Below are 21,358 nucleotides of genomic sequence, written 5' to 3'. Positions count from 1 at the left end.
CACGCTGTGCGCAGGCCTGATGTGGGGCTTAATCTTAAGACCCTGAGACCATGGCCTGAGCTGAAACCAAGAGCCAGACGTTCAACCAACTGAACCACCCAGGCACCCTTATTGGTAATTGTTATATGGATCTTATTATAAGGGTTTGGCCATCTCTGATAGGAATTATTTCAATATAAGTAGATTAGTTTTTCAAATTCTGGCAAGACAGTTTATCAAGAGTAGATACCATTTCTTCCTTTTTGTGCATAGTAGCAAAATGTTATTATTTGCTTTCATTAAAGCATGCATATTGCCTCTTTCTACTTGTGCCACAGTTACAGTGACCAAAATGTCCCTTGCTGCTTGACTGGACGGATTCCAGTTTAAGCCTACTTTTCAAATTTTTCTAGGATCCATTTTGTTCTCAGAAGTGTCCCAGTTTGGATAATAAATTATTTGGTCACTCTGTACATAGTAGACATAATTTTCAACACCTGGAGTATAGTCAAGCAGCCCATCAAGTTTTCTACTGATGGATTAAAAAAGTGCTGCAAACAAACATAAGTGCCACTTACTATAGCTTTGATTGCCTCCCAGTTAGATCAGGGCTTCTCTTTCCACTCTCCTGAAGTGTTCTTTTTTTTTTTTTTTAAAAGATTTTATTTATTTATTTGAGAGAGAGACAGTGAGAGAGAACATGAGTGAGGAGAAGGGCAGAGAGAGAAGCAGACTCCCCGTGGAGCTGGGAGCCTGATGCGGGACTCGATCCTGGGACTCTGGGATCATGACCTGGGCCGAAGGCAGTTGTCCAACCAACTGAGCCACCCAGGCGTCCCTCTCCTGAAGTGTTCTGAAGGGAAATTGAAGAATATTACCTATCAGGTAAGACTATGACTGAATCTTCTTTGTGAATATGTCTATACATTCTCATCCCATCCACATCCCCAGGATAATGAAAATGATTTACTAAGCACTTGCTATGTGCTACACGTTCTCATATGCAATTTACATGTATTTAATCCTTACAACAATCTTATGAGGGAGGAAGAGGGAGGGGCTATAATTATTCCCATTTTACAAATGAGGAAGGTTACTCAACCAGAATTTGAACCTATGCAGTGTGGCTTCAGAGCCCATGCTCTTAACCACTACATTGTACTATTCTATATTATCATTTTTCTTTTCATATGCCCCTTCCATTCCTTCCTCATCCCCGATAACTTTCTCACTGGCACTCACAAGTGAATTAAACTTTTATTTATTTTTTTTAAAGATTTTATTTATTTATTTGACAGAGAGACATCACAACTAGGCAGAGAGAGAGAGAGGAGGAAGCAGGCTCCCCACGGAGCAGAGAACCTGATGCGGGGCTCGATCCCAGGACCCTGGGATCATGACCTGAGCCGAAGGCAGAGGTTTTAACCCACTGAGCCACCCAGGCGCCCTGAATTAAACTTTTCAATGGGACATATTGATTAAATACTTATATACATTTTTTAAAGATTTATGTATTTATTTATTTGAGAGAGAGAGAGAAAGCGTGCAAGTGCAGGGGTGGGAGGAGGAGCAGAGGGAGATTGGGACAAGCAGACTCTGCCCTGAGCATGGAGCCCAGAACAGGGCTCGATCCCATGACCCCAAGATCATGACCCCAGCTGAAATCAAGAGTCAGAAGCTCACCAGCTGAGCCAACCATGTGCCCCAATACTTCTATACTTTTAATATTAATTATTTGAATAATTGAAGATGAAAAAAGAACAGAGATCTTTAATGTCTAGTTATTACTTTGATATTTTGATATTTTGCTCTTTTGTGGAAAGAGACGATTTTTGTCAACCATTTTGTGTTAGTTTCTTTTAAAGGGGTCCATAGTACTTTTAAAATTAAATTAAATTAATTTTTTTTTGAAGTAAACTCTATGCCCAAGGTGAGGCTCGAACTCATGACCCCAAAGAGCAAGAGTCACTCTACCAATAGAGCCAGTAAGTGATGTCTAATAACAAATATTTATTTCTTATAGTTTCTGTGGATCAGGAATTTAGATGGGGCTTAGCTTGGAGGTTCTTGCTCAGTATCTCCCATGAACCTGCAGGCAAACTGTTGACTGGGGCTACCTTCATCTGAATACTTGATTAGGGCTCATTCACATGGCTATTTACAGGAGGGCTTAGTTCCTTGCCATGTAGATCTTTTCATAGGAGTACTTAAATGTCCTTATGACATATTAGGTAGCTCCCCAGAGAAAGAGAGAAAGCAAGGCAGAAGCCACAATGTCTTTTATGACCTAGCCTCATCATGTGCTATCACTTTTGTTGAGTATGTTGGTCACACAGAACAACCCAATACAGTGTAGGAGTGCACTATATAAGGATATGAATACCAGAAGGTAGGGATCACTGGGGGCCATCTTGGGGCCTGGCTACTACAATCAACTCCGTGGTCCCCTATGATTCATGTTGCTCCTGCATACAAAGTGTACTCACTTCTTCCCAAGGTTCCTAAAAGTCTCTTTTCATTACGGTATCACCTTAAAGTTCAGAATCTCATCATATAAATCAAGTTCAGGTGTAGATGAGACTCTCTGATATAGTTCCAAAAGTATAGCTCCTTGAGTCCAATTCCTCTTGATCTGAAGACCTGTGAACTAAAGAGACAAATTATCTTCCTTCACACACACTCAACATATAATAGTAGGATAGGCATAGGATTATTGCTATACAGACACTCTTTTATTTTTATTTTTTATTTTTAAAATTTATTTGACACAGAGAAAGAGAGGCAGAAAGAGAGGGAGAAGCGGGCTCCCCACGAAGCAGGGAGCCCAACGTGGGGCTCCATCCCAGGACCCTGGGATTGTGACCTGAGCTGAAGGCAGCCACTTAACCAACTGAACCACCCAGACGCCCCTATACTGACACTCTTATTCAAAAAGGGGGAATATGGGAGTCACACAAAAGTAACTGGTTCATAGCAATTCTGAAATCCAGTTAGGCACAGGTTGGCATTTCTTGATTAGGGCTCAGTGCCTGAGAATAAGTCTCCATGATCTTGTCTCCACCTTCTGGTTATTTCCATCCTCCAGATTATCCTTCCTTTCTCACGAAAGATACCACATGTCTGCAGTTAAGTAGTTTCCTTAGGCTGCTTCTTGCTTGTGGAAGTTTGAAAGATCCAAACTCCACTTTTCATTTTATACTGTTTATGTCCCTTTTTGTCCACTCTGGTGATGTTTCTGGCAGTCCAGTTCTCTTCTGCCAGTATAATTCTGCAGGCGTCTCCTGTCATCCTTGTATCTATGAGTATTAATGAAAATTAATCCCATTCCAACTCTAGGGAGGTGAAACTTGGTTGATTTAACCCAGCTATGATGTTTTCGTTCACCTTGCCAGAGACTGATTAAGACATGGTCAAATGATACCATTTTGTCCAGTGAGAAAGAAAGGGAAGGTAGTTCAGAGGTTCCTAGAAATGGTTTTTCTTTGCTGACAGAGATTTACAGGGAATAAAGAGTTCCTCTTCTGCTGTAGACATTTAGGTCTGCATATCATATTTGCCGTTGTCATCTTTTGGCCTTGAGGCTAGCAGAGGAAGAAGATGGAAAGCACTTAGGTTCTTCGTTATGTGATTGAGCAACTGAATTCATCAATGCCAGAAAATAAAATTTTCCTTTATTTTTAAACCAGTTGCTAGTGGTAATCATGAATTTTAAGTGAAACCTAGTTAGCATGACTATGTGGTTTTTTGCTTATTTATCTGTTTGTTTTTTGGGGGCTGATTGCTTGGTGAAGGCTGGAGAAAAATGGTGGAGAATGAGACACAAACAAGGTTATGTGCTTATGTATTTACCAAGTACAGTATGTGTACTTTACAAAGAAATTTATTACAATTATGGATCTCTCTCTCTTTGCTGTATTCTCTCTTCCCTGCTTTCCTGTGCCCCTACCTCTTTCTCCTATTCTTTCCCGTTCTCATTTCCTCATCTTATTTTTCCTTCCCTTTTCTTCCTCCTGTGTGGGTAACTTTTTTCCCATCTTCTTTGAGCTACCACTTATTTTTAATGCATTGTTTTACTCAATATCCATTACAACCTTGTCTTATAGATACTGATTAATATTCCCATTTTTTAATTGATAAGATGAGATTAAGTAACTTGCTTATGGTCATACAGCTAAAAAGTAGCCAAACAAGCATCCGGCTCAAGTCTATAGGATTCCAAAGTCTATGCTTTAACCATTATGCGGGAGTGAACCACTCTTATAAAAGAAAAGTCGCTAGCTCTCAGTGTTAAACTATTGGAGTTCATATATTTACTTATATAGATATATTAACAAAAAACTGTAGTTAAGACTTCTAATTCTCATGGTAGCCAATACTGTAACTTTAAAATAATCAGTATTTAAGAGTTTATTTTCCTTAAAAAAAAGGAGATAAAATCCCAAATTTCTCTAACTAGTTCCACCGTATTAAATTAGCCAGTTCCCGGAAGACCTGAGTACTTTGCCACCCCTTAGGTAGCTAAACAGGAGAAAAATGTCAGTCCCAGACCCTCTCACCAACCCCCATTTGTGAGGCTGCTCAAAGGGTGGCAACTACCTCTAACAGTTATCTTTTTTTTGGTAGAATATTTTATACTAAATCATGGCCTAGAAGGAGTTCTGTGAAGCCTAAGGAAATGAATCCTTGTGTATCAGTTTAGCTGACTTTACGTTTACTGCCCTGATTTTGCAGTTGTTTAGAATCATATTTAGTTTTGACATAGATCTTTCCTTTTTAGGAATAAGAAATTGGTCTCAAAAAAGCCATGAAATCTTCTGTCTCTGGTAGTTTTATCAGTCTGTAACTTGTTGAGATTATTTAGGAATTCAAAATTTTTTGAACACTGCCTTGGAAAGGAAAAATGTTTTCTTTGTGCTCTGATTTGGGTGTTGTTTAGAGAAAGTGGTACATAGTTTGGGTACTAACAGCCCTCTTGTCTTCTTATAGACTAGTATTGATAACTGACAAAAAGCCCTGATGCCCCCAGGACATTTACAGTTTTTGAATATTCACTCTTATTTATTTAAAAGACTTAGAGGAAAACAGCTATACTTACTCTTTTATTATGTTAATCTAATTTACATACGGACTGGAATTGTTTATACAGGGGATTTTGACTGTGGTATTGTTTGCCTAAGGAAGAAAACTTGGTAGAAATCTTGTCATTCAATATTTACAGTCTGTAAACTGTATATATTTGGGGAATCTTTCTAAAATATTGCATGACAGGAAATTTCAATAAGCATGTTTAAATGAATTCTAAGGAAACAGACAGAAAGGAAATATGCCTCTCTGGTTCTGAAACATTTATCTCCCTGGGTGGAAAAGGGTAGGGGTAAGCCTTTGAATGATAGATAGTCCAAGAGAAAAATGCACATTAATCTGAGGTTTAATGTGCTCTCTAAATGTCTTAATTGCTTTTAAAGTCATGTAAATAAATAACATTCAAAGGGTGTGAATTAATATCCTAAGAAATGACTTTCCTGATATAAGGGCTCCTATTTCAAATAATATTTATATGGCACTACATATAATTTTCAGCCAAGAATTAAAACCTCAGTTGGGAAACCAGAATTTACCACCTGTTAGGTAGAGAACATTTTTGTTTTGTTTTGTTTTGCTTTTTTGTTATACCAGAAGGCTAATCCTTGCCCTAGGTATTCACATATTATCTGGCAAAGGAAGGAAGGATCAACACTCAGGGAGAGGACAGAGGATCTTGGATTGCTAAATCTTTATGGCAGTGTTACAGTACTTTAAGGCTAAGAATTGAACCTAAAGATAGATTTAGCATGTCCTTAGTTTTATTTCCAAATACAATATTTTGTGTCTTATAGAGAGAGGTTTAAAAAAAAGGTTTGTCTTAAATGATCATCAATTTTCTGAATTAAAAGTAAGTGTATCTGGTCATAATGCTTTTCTTCGCTGTCCCCTCAGAGGCTTAAGTTAAAAATCTGTAAGCCGATTAACATTTGGGGAAGTTTTAATATTGGGCTTCATTTGATTCGTAAGACTCAGCTTATTCTCTTTTTTGTACCTATGAGTGAGCCCCCCCCCCGCCTCATCCTGGACATGTGAAGGTTCTATGATATTTTTACCTTTGACTCATTATAAATATAAGATTGGGTACATAAATACATGCAACAAGACACATAGATATGTGATACCCACGTTTCACAGAAAAAGATTCACTTTTTCTGTGTGGTGTTCTGTGTGTTGTAATATGATTTTTTTTCCTAGTCTGGGGGGAAAAATGCTAGTCACGACCCACAAAATTGATTTCATGGCCCACTAATGAGTTGCAACCAACAGTTTGATAAAACACTATCCAGACTCTAGAGAAATAACAGAATTGAACAAGCACTTTCTTTTTGACTTGCTGAAATTCTGAAGCCAAGTGAAACCTCCCTCCTTCCTTTTTATCATCTTCCATGTTTTTCCCTAAGTATTTGTTTCCTCCTGCTATATTCAGACCTGGGACTTCACACATTTGAAAGGTGGAAAGCTGATTTTTGTCATTGCTAGCTTCAGAAGTAGGGAAGTTGCAGCCAGGAATTGTCTCATGGAATAACCTGCAAAGGAATGAAACGGCTCTAATTTTGGTGTGACTATCAGATCCTGGTGGGGACACTTTAAACCTATGGTAGAGGTGGTCTTTATTAGAGATGTACTCACTCCTTTATGATAGATGAATCTATAGCCTTGTTTTTTAAGCACTGTGAATGGCTATTTAAAAGAATCTCTTTTTGAAAAAATTCACAAATTTCTCAAACTTCATAAATCCTTTTGTATTATAGGAAATAATATTAGAATATCAACTACAGGAAATATTCACTGATATATTCCTGATCCCTAGAACACTGCCTGATACAAGTTGGTACCTGTGAAATATTTGTTCAATAAATTTAAACGTCGTAATTCCTAAAGAATTCCCCTGCTGGGACAAACCTGTATTCACATAGCATGAACAGTTATATACAATGTTGCTGATCAGCTTTCTTTATCACATTTTCTAGAAGATTGTTTGGGCCAAGATGAGATTTAAAAGACAACCTTAATATAGTTTATGCATGTCAATTATACCTTAATAAAGTTGTTAACAAAACTAAAATAAATAAAGAAATAAAAAATAACCTAATTAACATAAATGTGTTGCTTTAAATGAGGCAAATGATGCAGGGAAAGAACTAATAACCAATGGGAGAGAAAAGAAATTCTAATATGCATAATATCAAGCATTTATTGAGTGCTTAATAGCTAAGGAGAGGGAGAAATATTCAGTCCGATGTTATTCAGTTTTCATATTTCTGAGAAGTGCATACTATTTTTAGTTCTTTTGCTTTCTGACAATACTGAGAGTTAGAGAGTTATTTTCTGACAATACTGAGATTTAGAGAGTTATTCTGACAATACTGAGATTTGAGTTAAGTAAATTGCCCAAGCCTGCACAGATTATATGCAGTTAAATGACTTTGGACCTGGGTCCATTGTTTTTAGTTTACAATATTTGAGGTCAAAGTTTATTAAGCCACCAAAGTCAACTTACATGCTTCAGTTTTATTTTATTTATTTATTTATTTATTTATTTATTTATTTATTAAGTAAGCTCCATGCCCAACATAGGGCTTGACCTTATAACCCTGCGGTTATGAGGTTATGCTCTACCCACTGAGCTTGCCATGCACCACTATACATTTTAGTTTTATATTCATGTTTTTGGCAACTTTTCATTATTCCCTTAAGCGTATGAATTGAGACCCCACTATATATATATACACCAGTTATTAGGTCTACATTGGTAACTTCATAGGTGTAGTCATTGCTCTCATGTCGTAGGATCTGATGGAGCGGACAGATTATAGACAAGCTAAGAAAAGAAATGCAAAATGTGATAAAGGAAGAAATAAGAGTGTTACAATAGGGAATAATAGCTAGGAAGCCTAGGATGACTTATTTTAAGGTAGAAATGCCTGATGGGTCTGTGGAGCTAAGATCTGAAGGATGGGGAGCCAGTCTAGGAGAATGCGGTAGTTGATAGGTGGTAAGGAGGGTGACAAAACTGTGTTCCAGGTAGCAGAATGGCTGGAAGCAAAAGCCCTAGGCAAAAAAGAACTAGGGTAATTGGACAGGAACTTTGTATGGCAGAGGAACAGGGAATGTGGTTGGAGAGGTTGACCTGGGGCCGGAGTATACAGAGTCTTGTTAGACATGGAAAGGAGTTTGAATTTCGTTACATATGTAAAAGGATAGCTATTTTCAGATTAATCCTTTGGATAACACTGCCAATGAGATTCTTAATTGGAATACTTGGTAAACCCATTGCAATCAAATGAAATTTCAGTATCTAATTAATTAGCATGTATTACGTTAACTATTGTGTATCCCTTTACTATTATCCAGCCCTGTAATGCCTTTTCAAGAGTGCATGTAGTTTCTTTGGTAATTTTCCATTTTATTTTTATTCCTGTACTATCTATCCCTATAATAAATTGATTGGCTTTTAGAAAGCATGTATTGAAGTCTTTACTAACTACTGTGGATCCTGACCTGATGAACTTGCAGACTAATAGCAGAGTTAAGATACGTAAAATATTACATTATAAAGTAAAATGTGTTAAGTGGATTAAAAGATACCTATAAAGTACTCCTAGGAATTCAGAAGAGAAAGAGATTCCTTTTAACCCTGAGGGATTAAGGGGAAGGGGAGCAGGAGGATTAAGAGAGACTTCCTGAAGAAGGTAGCTTTTGCTCATGGTTTTTGAAAGGATAAGTAGGATTTAAACATAAGGAAGTTGAGAAAAGGTAATAATCTTATTAAAAATTCCAAGTATAGATGAGTGTATATGTGTCTAGCGTGGTCCTTACTGCACTGTGGATCCTCAATTTGATATGATTGTCACCAGACCCTTGGGAGACATCCAGGACTAAAATAGTTTGGATGTGTTATGCTGTAGGATTGAAGTTCATAGTGCTCTGCAGGAAATTATCTGTAGTTCTAGCCAGGGCTGTTTGTCTTGACTTTTTCAGCTGCTTAAATTTATTAACAAATAATATGGAGACCTAAAGAATTAGAGAGGTAGTTAAAAGAGCACCTAGATCAGGACAAAGAATCCAGTCTTGTTCTCCTGCTATCTTTTTTTTTTTCTTTTGTTCTCTTGCTATCTTAACGAGTGAACTTGTTTCTAGAACTATTTCTGTTTCTCTGTCTGTAAAAGGGAAAATGGTAATTCTGTACCCTATCCCTTACATAGTAAGATATCCATTAGGATGAACAGTGATGGAAAAAAGCTCAGAAGAAAGATGTTGCATAAATAAAACAATAAAAATAGCAATTAAGAAAACACTATTATGCAAAATGGCTTTTAAGCTCTTTTAGGCAGAAAGTTTTATATAGAACCTTGAGGGTATCTGAAATTTCCCCCCCCCCCTTTTTTTTTTTAAACATGATATCTCAGTGGAAGTTAAAAGATGATTGGAGGTATTTAAATTTGTGGTTAGTGTGGTCAATTTACAAGGCAGTGTAAGCAGGCAGTTCATAAGGCTGTCTGTCCTTATTATCTGGGGAGGAGAATGGGGGTGGGTGGGTCTTGATGGTGTCCTTTGTTAAAATCTGGAAGTGAAAAGCTAAAACCTACATCAATTTAAAAAGCAGCATTTACAGTAACTTCAGGATGCAATTATACCAATTATAGTTAAAGCATAAGAAGTATTTGGAGTGAGGTTCAAGATGCTATAAAGACAGATTTCTTAGAAAATAAGGGTTTCTTAGAAAGCTAAGGCATAATGTTGCTATATTTTATTCTGAATGACTTTACTGTATGGTATAGCTTGAAAATAAATCTTAATTTGAAGCATGGTAAAGTACATTGTGGTGAAGCATTTGCTATATCCACCAAGTCACAGTTCTCTCAAGCTTAGTATATTTAAATAATTGTGATTACTATATGAAGATTATTCTTTCTGATCTTAATTTGAAGATTCTAGTTTTAAACACTAAGAAAACAAAAGAAAAAGGAATTAGTTAATAAAGCTGTTTCCTAGAGAACTAAAAAAACCCTTGATACATTTTACCCTTATAAAATCACAGCAATATCATCAACCAAATATTAGTTTTATATATTACTTAATGATTTAAAATATCTTCTTCAAAAAAATTTTTTGAAAAAAATCTTGACTTTTACATAACAATTGATAAGTAAACCCTGTTCCCAAAATAGGGTTTCTAGGGGTTGTGTTCTAATATGTAAAATATTTAGAGGTTTAAAAAAATATATATTGAAAATACTTATCTTTCATCTTTAATATCAAAGTTTTAACATTTATCAATATCAAACCAGGTTGAATGTGGACTAATGTTATGGGAATGGGAAAATAAACTTTCTTGGAAATGGCATACCAAAAGAGGGTTAGTCTTGTACTTAACAGAATTATACTTAAGTACTTAAGGCCAACTATAATATAGAACACTGATGAAATCAATCATATGTTTTCAAAACTTTAAATATATTTCTCTAAAGAATAATAAAACTTGGGGTGCCTGTGTGGGACAGTTGGTTAAGCCTCTGCCTTTAGCTCTGGTCATGATCCTGGGGTCCTGGGACTGAGATCCTTATCAGGGCTCCCTGCACCGTGGGAAGCCTGCTTTTCCATCTCCCTCGGCAGTTCTCCCTGCTTTCTCTCTCTCTCTCTCAAATAGATAAATAAAATCTTAAAAAACAAAAGAATAATAAAAGTTTTATTATCCTATATGTATTTATCTATGTATTGAGTATGAGTATGTACATATTTTAAATCCTGCTTATTATTTGGGCCAAACAAATAGATCCTTAAAATGGGTACAATAATAGCTGATAATAAGCAGCTATTGGTAATGGTTTTTTGATCACTGTAAATAATGAACATTATAATTAAAATGCTTTTTTTTCTTTTTCCTCTACCTTTTATTCATGTTATTACTCATCATTTCCAAGTTCTCTTCTATGAAATACTCCAAAATGAGTATAAAGTATTGATCTACAATTAACGAGATGTCATAGATAGATTATTTTATACTCACACCTAACTTTTGACTCCTAATTAGTACTGCCTTGATTATCCACTTTTCTGTAAGTCAGTTTTGGAGATTATTGTCTAATATAAAGCCAGCTTCAAATACTGACATTTCTCATCCTTAGGGATGATCAAAATAATCTACTTTAGTCTACGAAGGCCTCTCCAAACAGGATTCTAAAAATGTTTTGACCGTTTGAAATTAACATATAACTTCCCATAATGATCTCTCAGAAAGAAAACAGTCATCTGAAAAGAGAAGAATAGCTTTAAGCAACACTGATTTTCTAGAGTTCTGTCTTTGAAAAATTTTCCATATAACTATAATGCTTGTTGCCATAATTTAAGTATGTATCCTGCCCTCCTCCTGCCCCCATGTTCTATGAACTGTTGTATACTTTCTGCTATTGAGCTCTCAGGATATCTGAACTCTGGCCATCTGCTGTCATCCTCAGAGCTCTTCATCCTGCTCTCCTGAGTGGGGTGCATTTTGCAGTGGTGGTCCCTCTCTGCCATTTATCCAGTGTTCCAGCAAATCTATAATGTCTGACAAAAGATATACATGAACAGTACTTTGTGATGAAGTTAACAAAGGAAGAGTGTCATATTGGCTGTTAAAATGCATTTTTTAGGCAGCTTGAGGTGTCTTCAAGTGAAAGATGGAGGGAAGAGTCAGGAGCAGCCAGGAGTTCTTTAAGGATTGGTGGAGACTTTTGACGTTAGGAAGGGCCTTCTAAACATCGCTGAAATCTTTCAGGATTGACCTGGTTGTAGGAAAGGTAGCAGAAGTTAACTGCTGTTACCTAAGGGTTGTAGTGACTTCAGGGGATTTGAAGAGAACAATTGCTGATTTACAAAGCAGCTCCACAGGGGCTATGCTAAAACAACTACATATAGACTGATGTAGTTTGCACACCTATATCAGGAATGCAACCCACCCCCCTTTCCAAAACTAAACAGGATATTCATGAAATTCACCTTTAGTCTGGAATAAAAACCTAATAATAGTCTGTGATGTGCTGTGGGGAAAGTACCCAGATTTGCTATTTTTCTCAACATCAAGGAGGAAAGTATTGTCCTTTCTTTTGCTTTGGTTACTTAAAATTGTAGTCTCCTAAGTGGAGGAAGGTATCACTAAGGTAGATGAAGCTTTCTGAAAAAATAAGAATTGAATACAGAGGGCTTCCAGGGACCTTTGGTTTTTCGTTTGCTTCCGATTTTCTGTGAGTTTATTGCAGTTAACATTTGCTGGATTAAGCGAATTTGTAGATTATGTTATAGATTATATTACCTAGTGAAGTAAAACAACTTTACAAATTGCACATATAATGTAAGCTTGAAAAAATTCATGCAAAGAAATTTCAGTTTAAATATATACTAATGATAATTGTATACATTTCTCTTACAGTTCTTCCCTACTAGTAGAGGTCTTCCTTATCCACATTACAAGATAAAAAAAATGATGATCTAATTAGAACTTTTTATCTAGCACATTACTGCAAATAAAAAGTGCAATGATCTAATTAGAGCTGACAAGAAATTGGCCAAAAAACTTTAAATTATCAATACAAACTTTTTGAAATATGGATTTATATCTACTCTTGTTAATGATAAACCTCATCTTAAGTATGTATTATTCTTTGAGATAAACATTTGAAAAATCTTAAAAGAGCACTTGTCATAAACCAGGCACTGTTCTAGGTGCCCAGGGTATATCTGAGAAACAGGTGAAGATAATTATTCTAGTGGAGCTTACTTGCTATCAAGGCAATAAAAGATGTAACAACTTTATATATTACCTTAGAAGGCAATAAATGATCAAGCCCCCCCCCCCACAAAAAAAAGGAGGAACAAGGTAAAGGGATTAGAGTGCTGGGAGTAGGACAATTGGTACAATTTTAAATAGGGTTGTGAGGGTAAGTCTGAAAGGTGACATCTGAGCAGACTTGAAGGAGATATTGACATCCTATACTGTCCTCCTGAGATATCGGCATGCTATGTATTCTTTAAATTGGGGTTTATTTATAGTTATTGAAGATAATATAAAAATTCTAGACCCATACTATGTACTAGTTTGAATAGCTATATAGATGAAAGGAAGATAAACATTAAATAGCTACTTAGGTTAGGTAGTGATTATATAATTTTGTATAATCCTGTGAGGGAAATGTCATCCTTGCTATTTTAAACCAGTGCTTAGGGATACCCAGTGTCTTGTTTACAATCACATAGCTAAGTAGGTAATAGAACTGCTATATATCTAATTCCAAATCTCATTCTCTTTTACAATGCCAGGGCCTGCAAAAAGTTGGGTCAGTTGATCATAGCTGCTAGGAGAGTTGGGTTGAGAAAGATTCTGAGGCCAAATACAACATCTGTTGAAAGTACTTATATCAGTATAAACACGAGAGTGAGGAATGGATCATGTGTATATACTGATTTCTATGTTGTCATGAGATGTTCATCTCAAAAACAAATGAAAGACAATTTAGATACAATGGTGTGGTTTGTAAACAGTATTTTGAAAGGATCTATATTTCTTATTTCAATCATATTATTCTTTCTAAAACATGTCATTTCCCTAATAATATTCTATGTTCCACCTCTTTCCCATGAATAAACTGTTATTGATATGGACCCAACCTACCTTTCCATAATCCTGCTTCTTGGCCCTTTTTTTAAATCCATATGATTTTCTCTGACTTGCATGCTTATACAGTCCATTAAAATTACCCATATTTCAAATTACAGCTTCCTAGTGAAGTAGAATGTTTCTATTCCTAGGAATGTGTACATAGAGACGTTGGATGTCAGATACAATATAGAAGGAATAACTGTATTATATTACAGGGAATAATTTTTTTAAATTTTAAATTAAACTATTAATAGAGGTAGTATAATTATTAAATAATTATTCATAGTTATTATTAAAGTCCAATCATGGAGTTAACTGTGTACTACCTACTAATTGTATGTTATGGGAAAAAATTACTTAAGCTCTCTGAAATTTCTGTTTCTTCATTTCAGAAGCTTCAGATTCTTGGGTATTTATTAGAATTTGCTTTGTAATCTAATACCTGGTGTTGTTGCTGTTGTTTTAGTTAAATATTCCACATTTAATGTGATTACTGATAATCGTTGTTTTAAATTTGCCATTTGCCATTTGTGCAATCTGTTCTCCTTTTCCCTCTTTTCTGTCTCTTTTTAAAAATTTTTAATTTAATATTTTAAGTAGGATGTATGCCCAGTGTGGGGCTTGAACACATGACCCTGAGATTAAGAGTTGCATGCTCTACCAACTGAACTAGCCAGACCCCCCTTTTCTCTCTTCTTATGGACTGAATATTATGATTCTATTGTATCTGCTTTGTTGACTATTAGTTATAACTTTTTGTTATTTTAGTGTTTGATTTAGAGTTTATAATATTCAACTTTATCACAGTTTATATTCAAGTGACATTGTACTACATTTACAGTATATACATTTTTTTTTAAAGATTTTATTTATTTATTTGTCAGAGAGAGAGAGAGCTTGAGCACAGGCAGACAGAATGGCAGGCAGAGTCACAGGGAGAAGCAGGCTCCCCGCCAAGCAAGGAGCCCGATGTGGGACTCGATCCCAGGACGCTGGGATCATGACCTGAGCCGAAGGCAGCTGCTTAACCAACTGAGCCACCCAGGCGTCCCAGTATATACATTTTCTAATAGTATATTTCTGTTTCTCTCTTCTTAGCTTTTGTGTTGTTGTCATACATTTTACTTTTCAAAGATATCCCAGGGGTGCCTGAGTGGCTCAGCTGTTAAGCGTCTGCCTTCAGCTCAGGTCATGATCCTAAGGTCCTGGGATTGAGCCCCACATCAGGCTCCTGCTCAGTGGGGAGTCTGCTTCTCCCTCTCCCTCTCCCACTCCCCCTGCTTGTGTTCCCTCTCTCACTGTGTCTCTGTCAAATAAATAAATAAAATCTTTAAAAAAATAAAACCCACATATATCCCATATCACACTGTTATTATTTTTGTTTATATTTTAATGAGATTTAAATAAGATAAAAATGCATATATTTACTCACAAAGTTACCATTTCTAGTGCTCTTTACTTTTATGAGTAGGGCCATATTTTTATCTGGTGTCATTTCATTCTCCCTAAAACACATTCCTTTAAAAAAAAGAGAGAGAGATTTTATTTATTTATTTATTTATTATTATTATTTTTTAAAGATTTTATTTATTTGTTTGACAGAGAGAGATATCACAAGTAGGCAGAGAGGCAGGCAGAGAGAGAGAGAGGAGGAAGCAGGCTCCCTACTGAGCAGAGAGCCCTATGCGGGGCTTGATCCCAGGGCCCTGGGATCATGACCCGAGTCGAAGGCAGAGGCTTTAACCCACTGAGCCACCCAGACGCCCCTATTTACTTATTTATCTTTAAAGATTTTATTTATTTATTTGACAGACAGAGTTCACAAGTAGGCAGAGAGGCAGACAAAGAGAGAGGTGGGGGAAGCAGGCTCCCTGCTGAGCAGAGAGCCTGTTACAGGGCTCAATCCGAGGACCCTGGGATCATGACCTGAGCTGAAGGCAGAGGCTTTAACCTACTGAGCCACCCAGGTGCCCCAAAATTTTATTTATTTATTGGAGAGAGAAAGAGAGCTGGAGGAGGCAGAGGGACAAGCAGATTCTCCACTGAGTGCAGAGCCTGCCACCGGCTCCATCCCATGACCCTGAGATCATGAGTTGAAATCATTCTCAACTGACTGAGCCACCCAGGCACCTCCTAAAAGACATTCCTTAATAGTTTTTGTAGTGCAGGCTTGTCGACAATGAATTCTTTCAGCTTTTGTATTTTGGAAAAGTCCTTATTTCCTCTTTTTTTTTATTATCTTCATTTTAAAATTTTTTAATCTTTATTTATTTATTTATTTAACAGACAGAGAACACAAGTACGCAGAGAGACAGGCAGAGAGAGAAGGAAGCAGGCTCCCTGCTGAGCAGAGAGCTTGATACTGGACTCGATCCCAGGATCCTGGGATCATGACCTGAGCCGAAGGCAGAGGCTTTAACCCACTGAGCCACCCAGGCACCCCATCTTCATTTTTTAAAAACAGCTTTGTTGAGATATAATTCACGTCAGTACCATTCAATTACTTAAGGTGTACTGTTCAACAGTTTTTAGTATGTTCACAGTTATGTGCAACTATTACCACAGTGAATTTTAGACTATTTTCATCACCTGAGGAAGAAACCTTATCTTCCTTAGCTATTACTCCCTGTCCCCCTGTCTCTCCCATCCTCAAGCCCTAATTAAGCACTACATTAATTTCTGTCCCTATAGGTCCTTGTTCTAGACTTTCATATGAATGGAATTAGGTAGTATATAGTCTTTTGTAGCTGGCTATTTTCACTTAACAGTATTTTCAAGTTTTAACTTTTTGTAGCATTTATTAGTACTTCCTGTTCATAGCAGAATAATATTCCATTGTATGGACATAGTACATTTTGTTTATCCATTCATCCACTAGTGGAAATTTTTTTCCCACCTTTTGGTTATTATGAATATTTTCCTTTATTTCTGAAAGATATTTTCCCTGTATATAGAATTGTATTTTGGTGGGGCACCTGGGTGGCTCAGTCAGTTAAGTGTCTGCGTTAGGCTCAGGTTATGATCCCAGAGTCCTGGAATCAAGACCTGTGTTGGGCCCCCCCGTGCTTGGTGGGGAGTGTACTTCTCCTCCCTCTGCCACATCGCCCCCCAACTGTGTGTCCTCTCTGTCTCTCTCTCTCAAGTAAATAAATAAAGTCTTTTTTTTTTTAAATTGTAGTTTGATAGTTTTATTCTTTCAGTACTTTTTAGATATTGTTCTACTGACTTGTTTTCATTTGTCCTGAGGAGAAACCTGCTGTAATTCATATCTTCATTCTTTATAAGTAATGTGACTTTTTTACTAGCTACTTTTAAGATTTTCTATTTATTACTAATCTTAAGTAATTTATTATAATGTGTCTTGGTATAGTTTGTTTTTATGTACTTGGGGTTTACTGAAATTCTTGAATATGTAGTTTGGTTTATTTATTTAATAGCCTCCAATGCCCAGCATCGAGCCCAACTCAGGGCTTGAACTCATGACCCTGAGATTAAGACCTGAGCTGAAATCAAGAGTCAAATGCTTAATTGACTAAGCCACCCAAGTGCCCCTTGAATTTTGAATCTGCAGGTTTATAGTTTTCATCAAATTTGAAAAATTTTTAGACACTATTTCTGCAAATATTTCTTTTCTGTTTGTCTCTTCCTTTTTTGTGAATGCTAGTTATAGGTATACTAGATCACTTGAAGTTGTGACACAGCATATTGATATTATACTATATTTATTCTTGCTTTCTTTTTCCTTTTGAGTATCTATTCTCTGTGTGTTTGTGTTTATTTTCTAATGCTGTATCTTCAAGTTCATTGGTGTTTTTTTCAGCAATGCCTAATTTTCTGTTAATTTCACCCAGTACATTTTTCATTTCAGACATTGCAGTTTTTAATCTCTAGAAATTTGATTTTTCTTTTAAAGGTTTTATTTTTAAGTAATCTCTACACCCAATGTGGGCCTTGAACTCACAACCCTGAGATCAAGAGTCACACCCTCTACCATGTGAGCCAGCCAGATGCCCCAAGAAGTTTGCTTTTTAAATATTCTTTAATGTGTTTACTTAACATGTGTAACAATTCCTCTAGCCTTTTGAATGTATAAAATGTGGATTATAATAACTCTTTTATGTCCTTATCTAGTAATCCTAACATCTATGTTAGTTCTGGCTTGGTTTTGGTTCATTGATTTTCTCCTCATTCTGGCATATGGCATACCTTTCAATATAGAATATGTAGAATTTTGTGTTTGGCTCTTTTTTTTTTTTCTTTAGAGAGAAAGAGTGTGTGCATGTGAGGGGAGGGGCAGAGGGAGAGACAGAATCTTTTTTTTTTTTTAATTTTGTTTATTTATTTGTGTGAGAGAGAGCATGAGAATACACAAGCAGGGAGAGAGAGCACAAGCAGCAGGCAGAGAGAAGCAGGCTCCCCACTGAGCTAGGAGATCAATGTGGGACCTGAGCCTAAGGCAAACGTTTAACTAACTGAGTCATCTAGGCGTCCCAAGGGAGAGAGAGAATCTTAAGCAGGTTCAGGATCCCATGACCCTGATTTCATGACCTGAGCCAAAATCAAGAGTCAGATATTTAACCAACTGAGCCACCCTGGCGCCTCTTATGTCTGGCTTCTTTCACTGTGTAATGTTTCCAGAATTCATCCATGTTGTAACATGTATTAGAACTTCACGTTTTTGTAGACAAATGATATTTCCACATTTGGATATATCATATTTTGTTCATTTATCAGTTTATGAGCAGTTGAGTTGTTTCTATTTTTTGGCTATGATGAATAAGGCTGCTATTAATATTCATGTACAACTTTTTGTGTGGACATATGTTCTCAGTTCTTTTATAAATATACCTAGGATTTATTGCTGGGTCATATTGTAATTATGTTCAACTTTCTGAAGAACTGCCAAACTGTTCCAAAGTGGATGTACCATTTCTGTAGCTGTTATCTCTTGAATATTGCATTTCCTCTATTCTTTCTTTCTTTTTTATTTTATTTTATTTTATTTTATTTTATTTTATTTATTTATTTGACAGAGAGAGATCACAAGTAGGCAGAGAGAGGAGGAAGCAGGCCTCCCGGTGAGCAGAGAGCCCGATGCGGGGCTCGATCCCAGGACCCTGAGACCACGACCCGAGCCAAAGGCAGAGGCTTTAACCCACTGAGCCACTCAGGCGCCCCTATTCTTTCTTTTTAACCTAAATATTTTATTTAATTTGTCAGAGAGAGAGAGGATAAGCAGGGGGAAATGGCAGGCAGAGGGACAAACAGGCTCCCCACTGAGCAAGGAGCCCAATATGGGATTTGATTCCAGGACTCCCAGATCATGACCTGAGCTGAAGGCAGATGCTTAACCCACTGAGCCACCCAGGCATCCCCATTCCCTCTATTCTACCGATTCCCTTCTTATCAGAGATAAGTTGGAGTTTTTTATTCTTTCATGTCCCTTTACTTCTTTTAAAATTTTCCCATTTTTTTTTTTAGATCTTTGTGCTTCATTCCTCAGATCTTTTACTTCAATTTCTTTTTTCAGCTGTGCTTAATCTTTTATTCAGCCCATTCCTTGAGTTTTAGCTTTCTTTCTCTTTCTTTTGCTTTTTTTTTTTTTTTTAGATTTTATTTATTTATTTGACACAGAGAGAGAGATCACAAGTAGGCAGAGAGGCAGGCAGAGAGAGGGAGGGAAGCAGATTCCCTGCTGAGCAGAGAGCCCCATGTGGGGCTCGATCCCAGGACCCTGAGATCATGACCTGAGCCGAAGGCAGAGGCTTAACCCACTGAGCCACCAAGATGCCCCTTTCTTTTGCTCTTAATAGTTTAATTTTTTACTTCTTGAAAGTGCCGATATTATTGTTTTTTAACTTTTATAGTATTTTTCCTCCATAATCAGCTTCTTTTCATAGTACTTCCTTTTTTATGGCTTATTCCCTTTCCTATGTTGTCTTACAGAATGTTGTTTTATTAAAAGTTCTTAGATACAGATCTTGATCATTATGGATTGTTTTTTACTTGTTTTGTTGTGAGATTAACTTTACTGAAGCTTTTTTGCTTTGGCTTCTACCAAGATACTTCAGAGAGATCACCAACCAAATCTCAGTCATCGTGTTACCGTCTCAATTTGAGGCCCCTGAAACCATGCATATTATATTTATTTTAACCTCAAATTTATGGGAGGCACAGGCCTGAGACTGTGAATTTTGGGGAGGTTCCCCCCCCTTCCACCAACTTAAAGACCAAAAGAGACAGATAAGCTCCTTTGTCATCTTGTCGTGGTAAACATACTTCTTTTCTAGTTCAACTCTTCTCAGAAAGAGCAGACATTTAAGAATCTTGGTTTTATCCGTTAATTCTCAGTCCCTCATGCACACCCAAAGTCCCATGGTATTTTTTTGTTTTTGTTTTTGTTTTTTTTTTTTTCTATGTGAATATTAAGACCTAAGTCTCAGTTACTGAAACCAGTTCTTCCCCAAACCAATTGAAACTCTGTTCTACGTTATGGGTTAGCAATCTGTTCATTTTTGGCACCTAGGATTGATTGATTTCCCTTTTTCCTTCTTTCTTTCTCAGTTGTACTTTTAAAATGTTTATTTTATTTCTAGGCATTTCTTCATTTTTATTTCTAGCATTTCTAGGTCTTAGTAGTGGACAGCTTTTGTTATCTTAAATCACTGTATTGTCAGAAGTCCCAGTTTCCTCACCAGTAATGGATTTTTAGGATTAAGTGAGAAAATGTAACAAAGTGCTTCGCATAGTGCCCATTATGTAAATGGGGCATAAACTCATGACCCAGAGATCAAGAGCCATGTGCTCCACTGACTGAGCCAGTCATGTGCCCCACTTTTTTTTTTTTTTAATTTTAAATTCAAGCCCCTATATGGGACTTGAACTGAGGACTACAGACCAAGAGTTGCATGTTCTACCAACTAAGCTGGCCAGACACCCCAGTTATAACATTAATTAATGCTGATTAACAAGCTCTAGATAAGAACCCAAATCTGCATAAGGAAAATTACTAAAATAAATTTAGAAATTAATATTTTGGCCTCCTTTTAGAGTGTAATGTTGGCCTATTTTAAAGTTAGCTCTCTATTTGATAAGATGTGAACACACAAAACTTAGTGCTTGAGTATATTCTGTCTTGCAATTTACATCCTTGAGTGTGTCATCGCACTTTGATCCTGCTCTGCTTAGAATGTGGGTAAGGCATGGAACAGTATTTATAGATATTTGATACCTGATTCAACTGAAATGTGTCTTTTTTCATTTTACAGATAAATTTCAGTTCAATTCCTTATAACGTACCTTATTTTATAAATATGTTGATAAGTTTCTCTATCAAAAATCATCATAAGCTGACATAAAATTAGATCATTTGAAACTCATTTTATTAAGAAAAATATAATCTCTCAGTCTTATTTTAGAATATTTATTTACCAGAAGTTATGAACTTTGAAAGGCATTGCATGGATTATTAACAGGCTATCTGGTTTGATTATTTCTACTTAGGAATATAATTCATTTAAACAAAGGCCATATCTGATTAAAATGCTGTGTGGAAGTGATCCTTTCATGTTCTTAAAATAGAGGAATGATGGAGGAAAAAAATAGTATTTTTGATCTGAGTTTTTAATGTAAAATTGAAGTAGATGCTATTCTTTT

Source organism: Lontra canadensis, unplaced genomic scaffold, assembly GCF_010015895.1.
Source record: "Lontra canadensis isolate GAN:19392208 unplaced genomic scaffold, GSC_riverotter_1.0 scaffold158, whole genome shotgun sequence".
In the NCBI taxonomy this organism is placed as follows: domain Eukaryota; kingdom Metazoa; phylum Chordata; class Mammalia; order Carnivora; family Mustelidae; genus Lontra; species Lontra canadensis.
The sequence above is the reverse complement of the archived record's forward strand: the minus strand, read 5'-3'. Positions refer to the sequence as shown.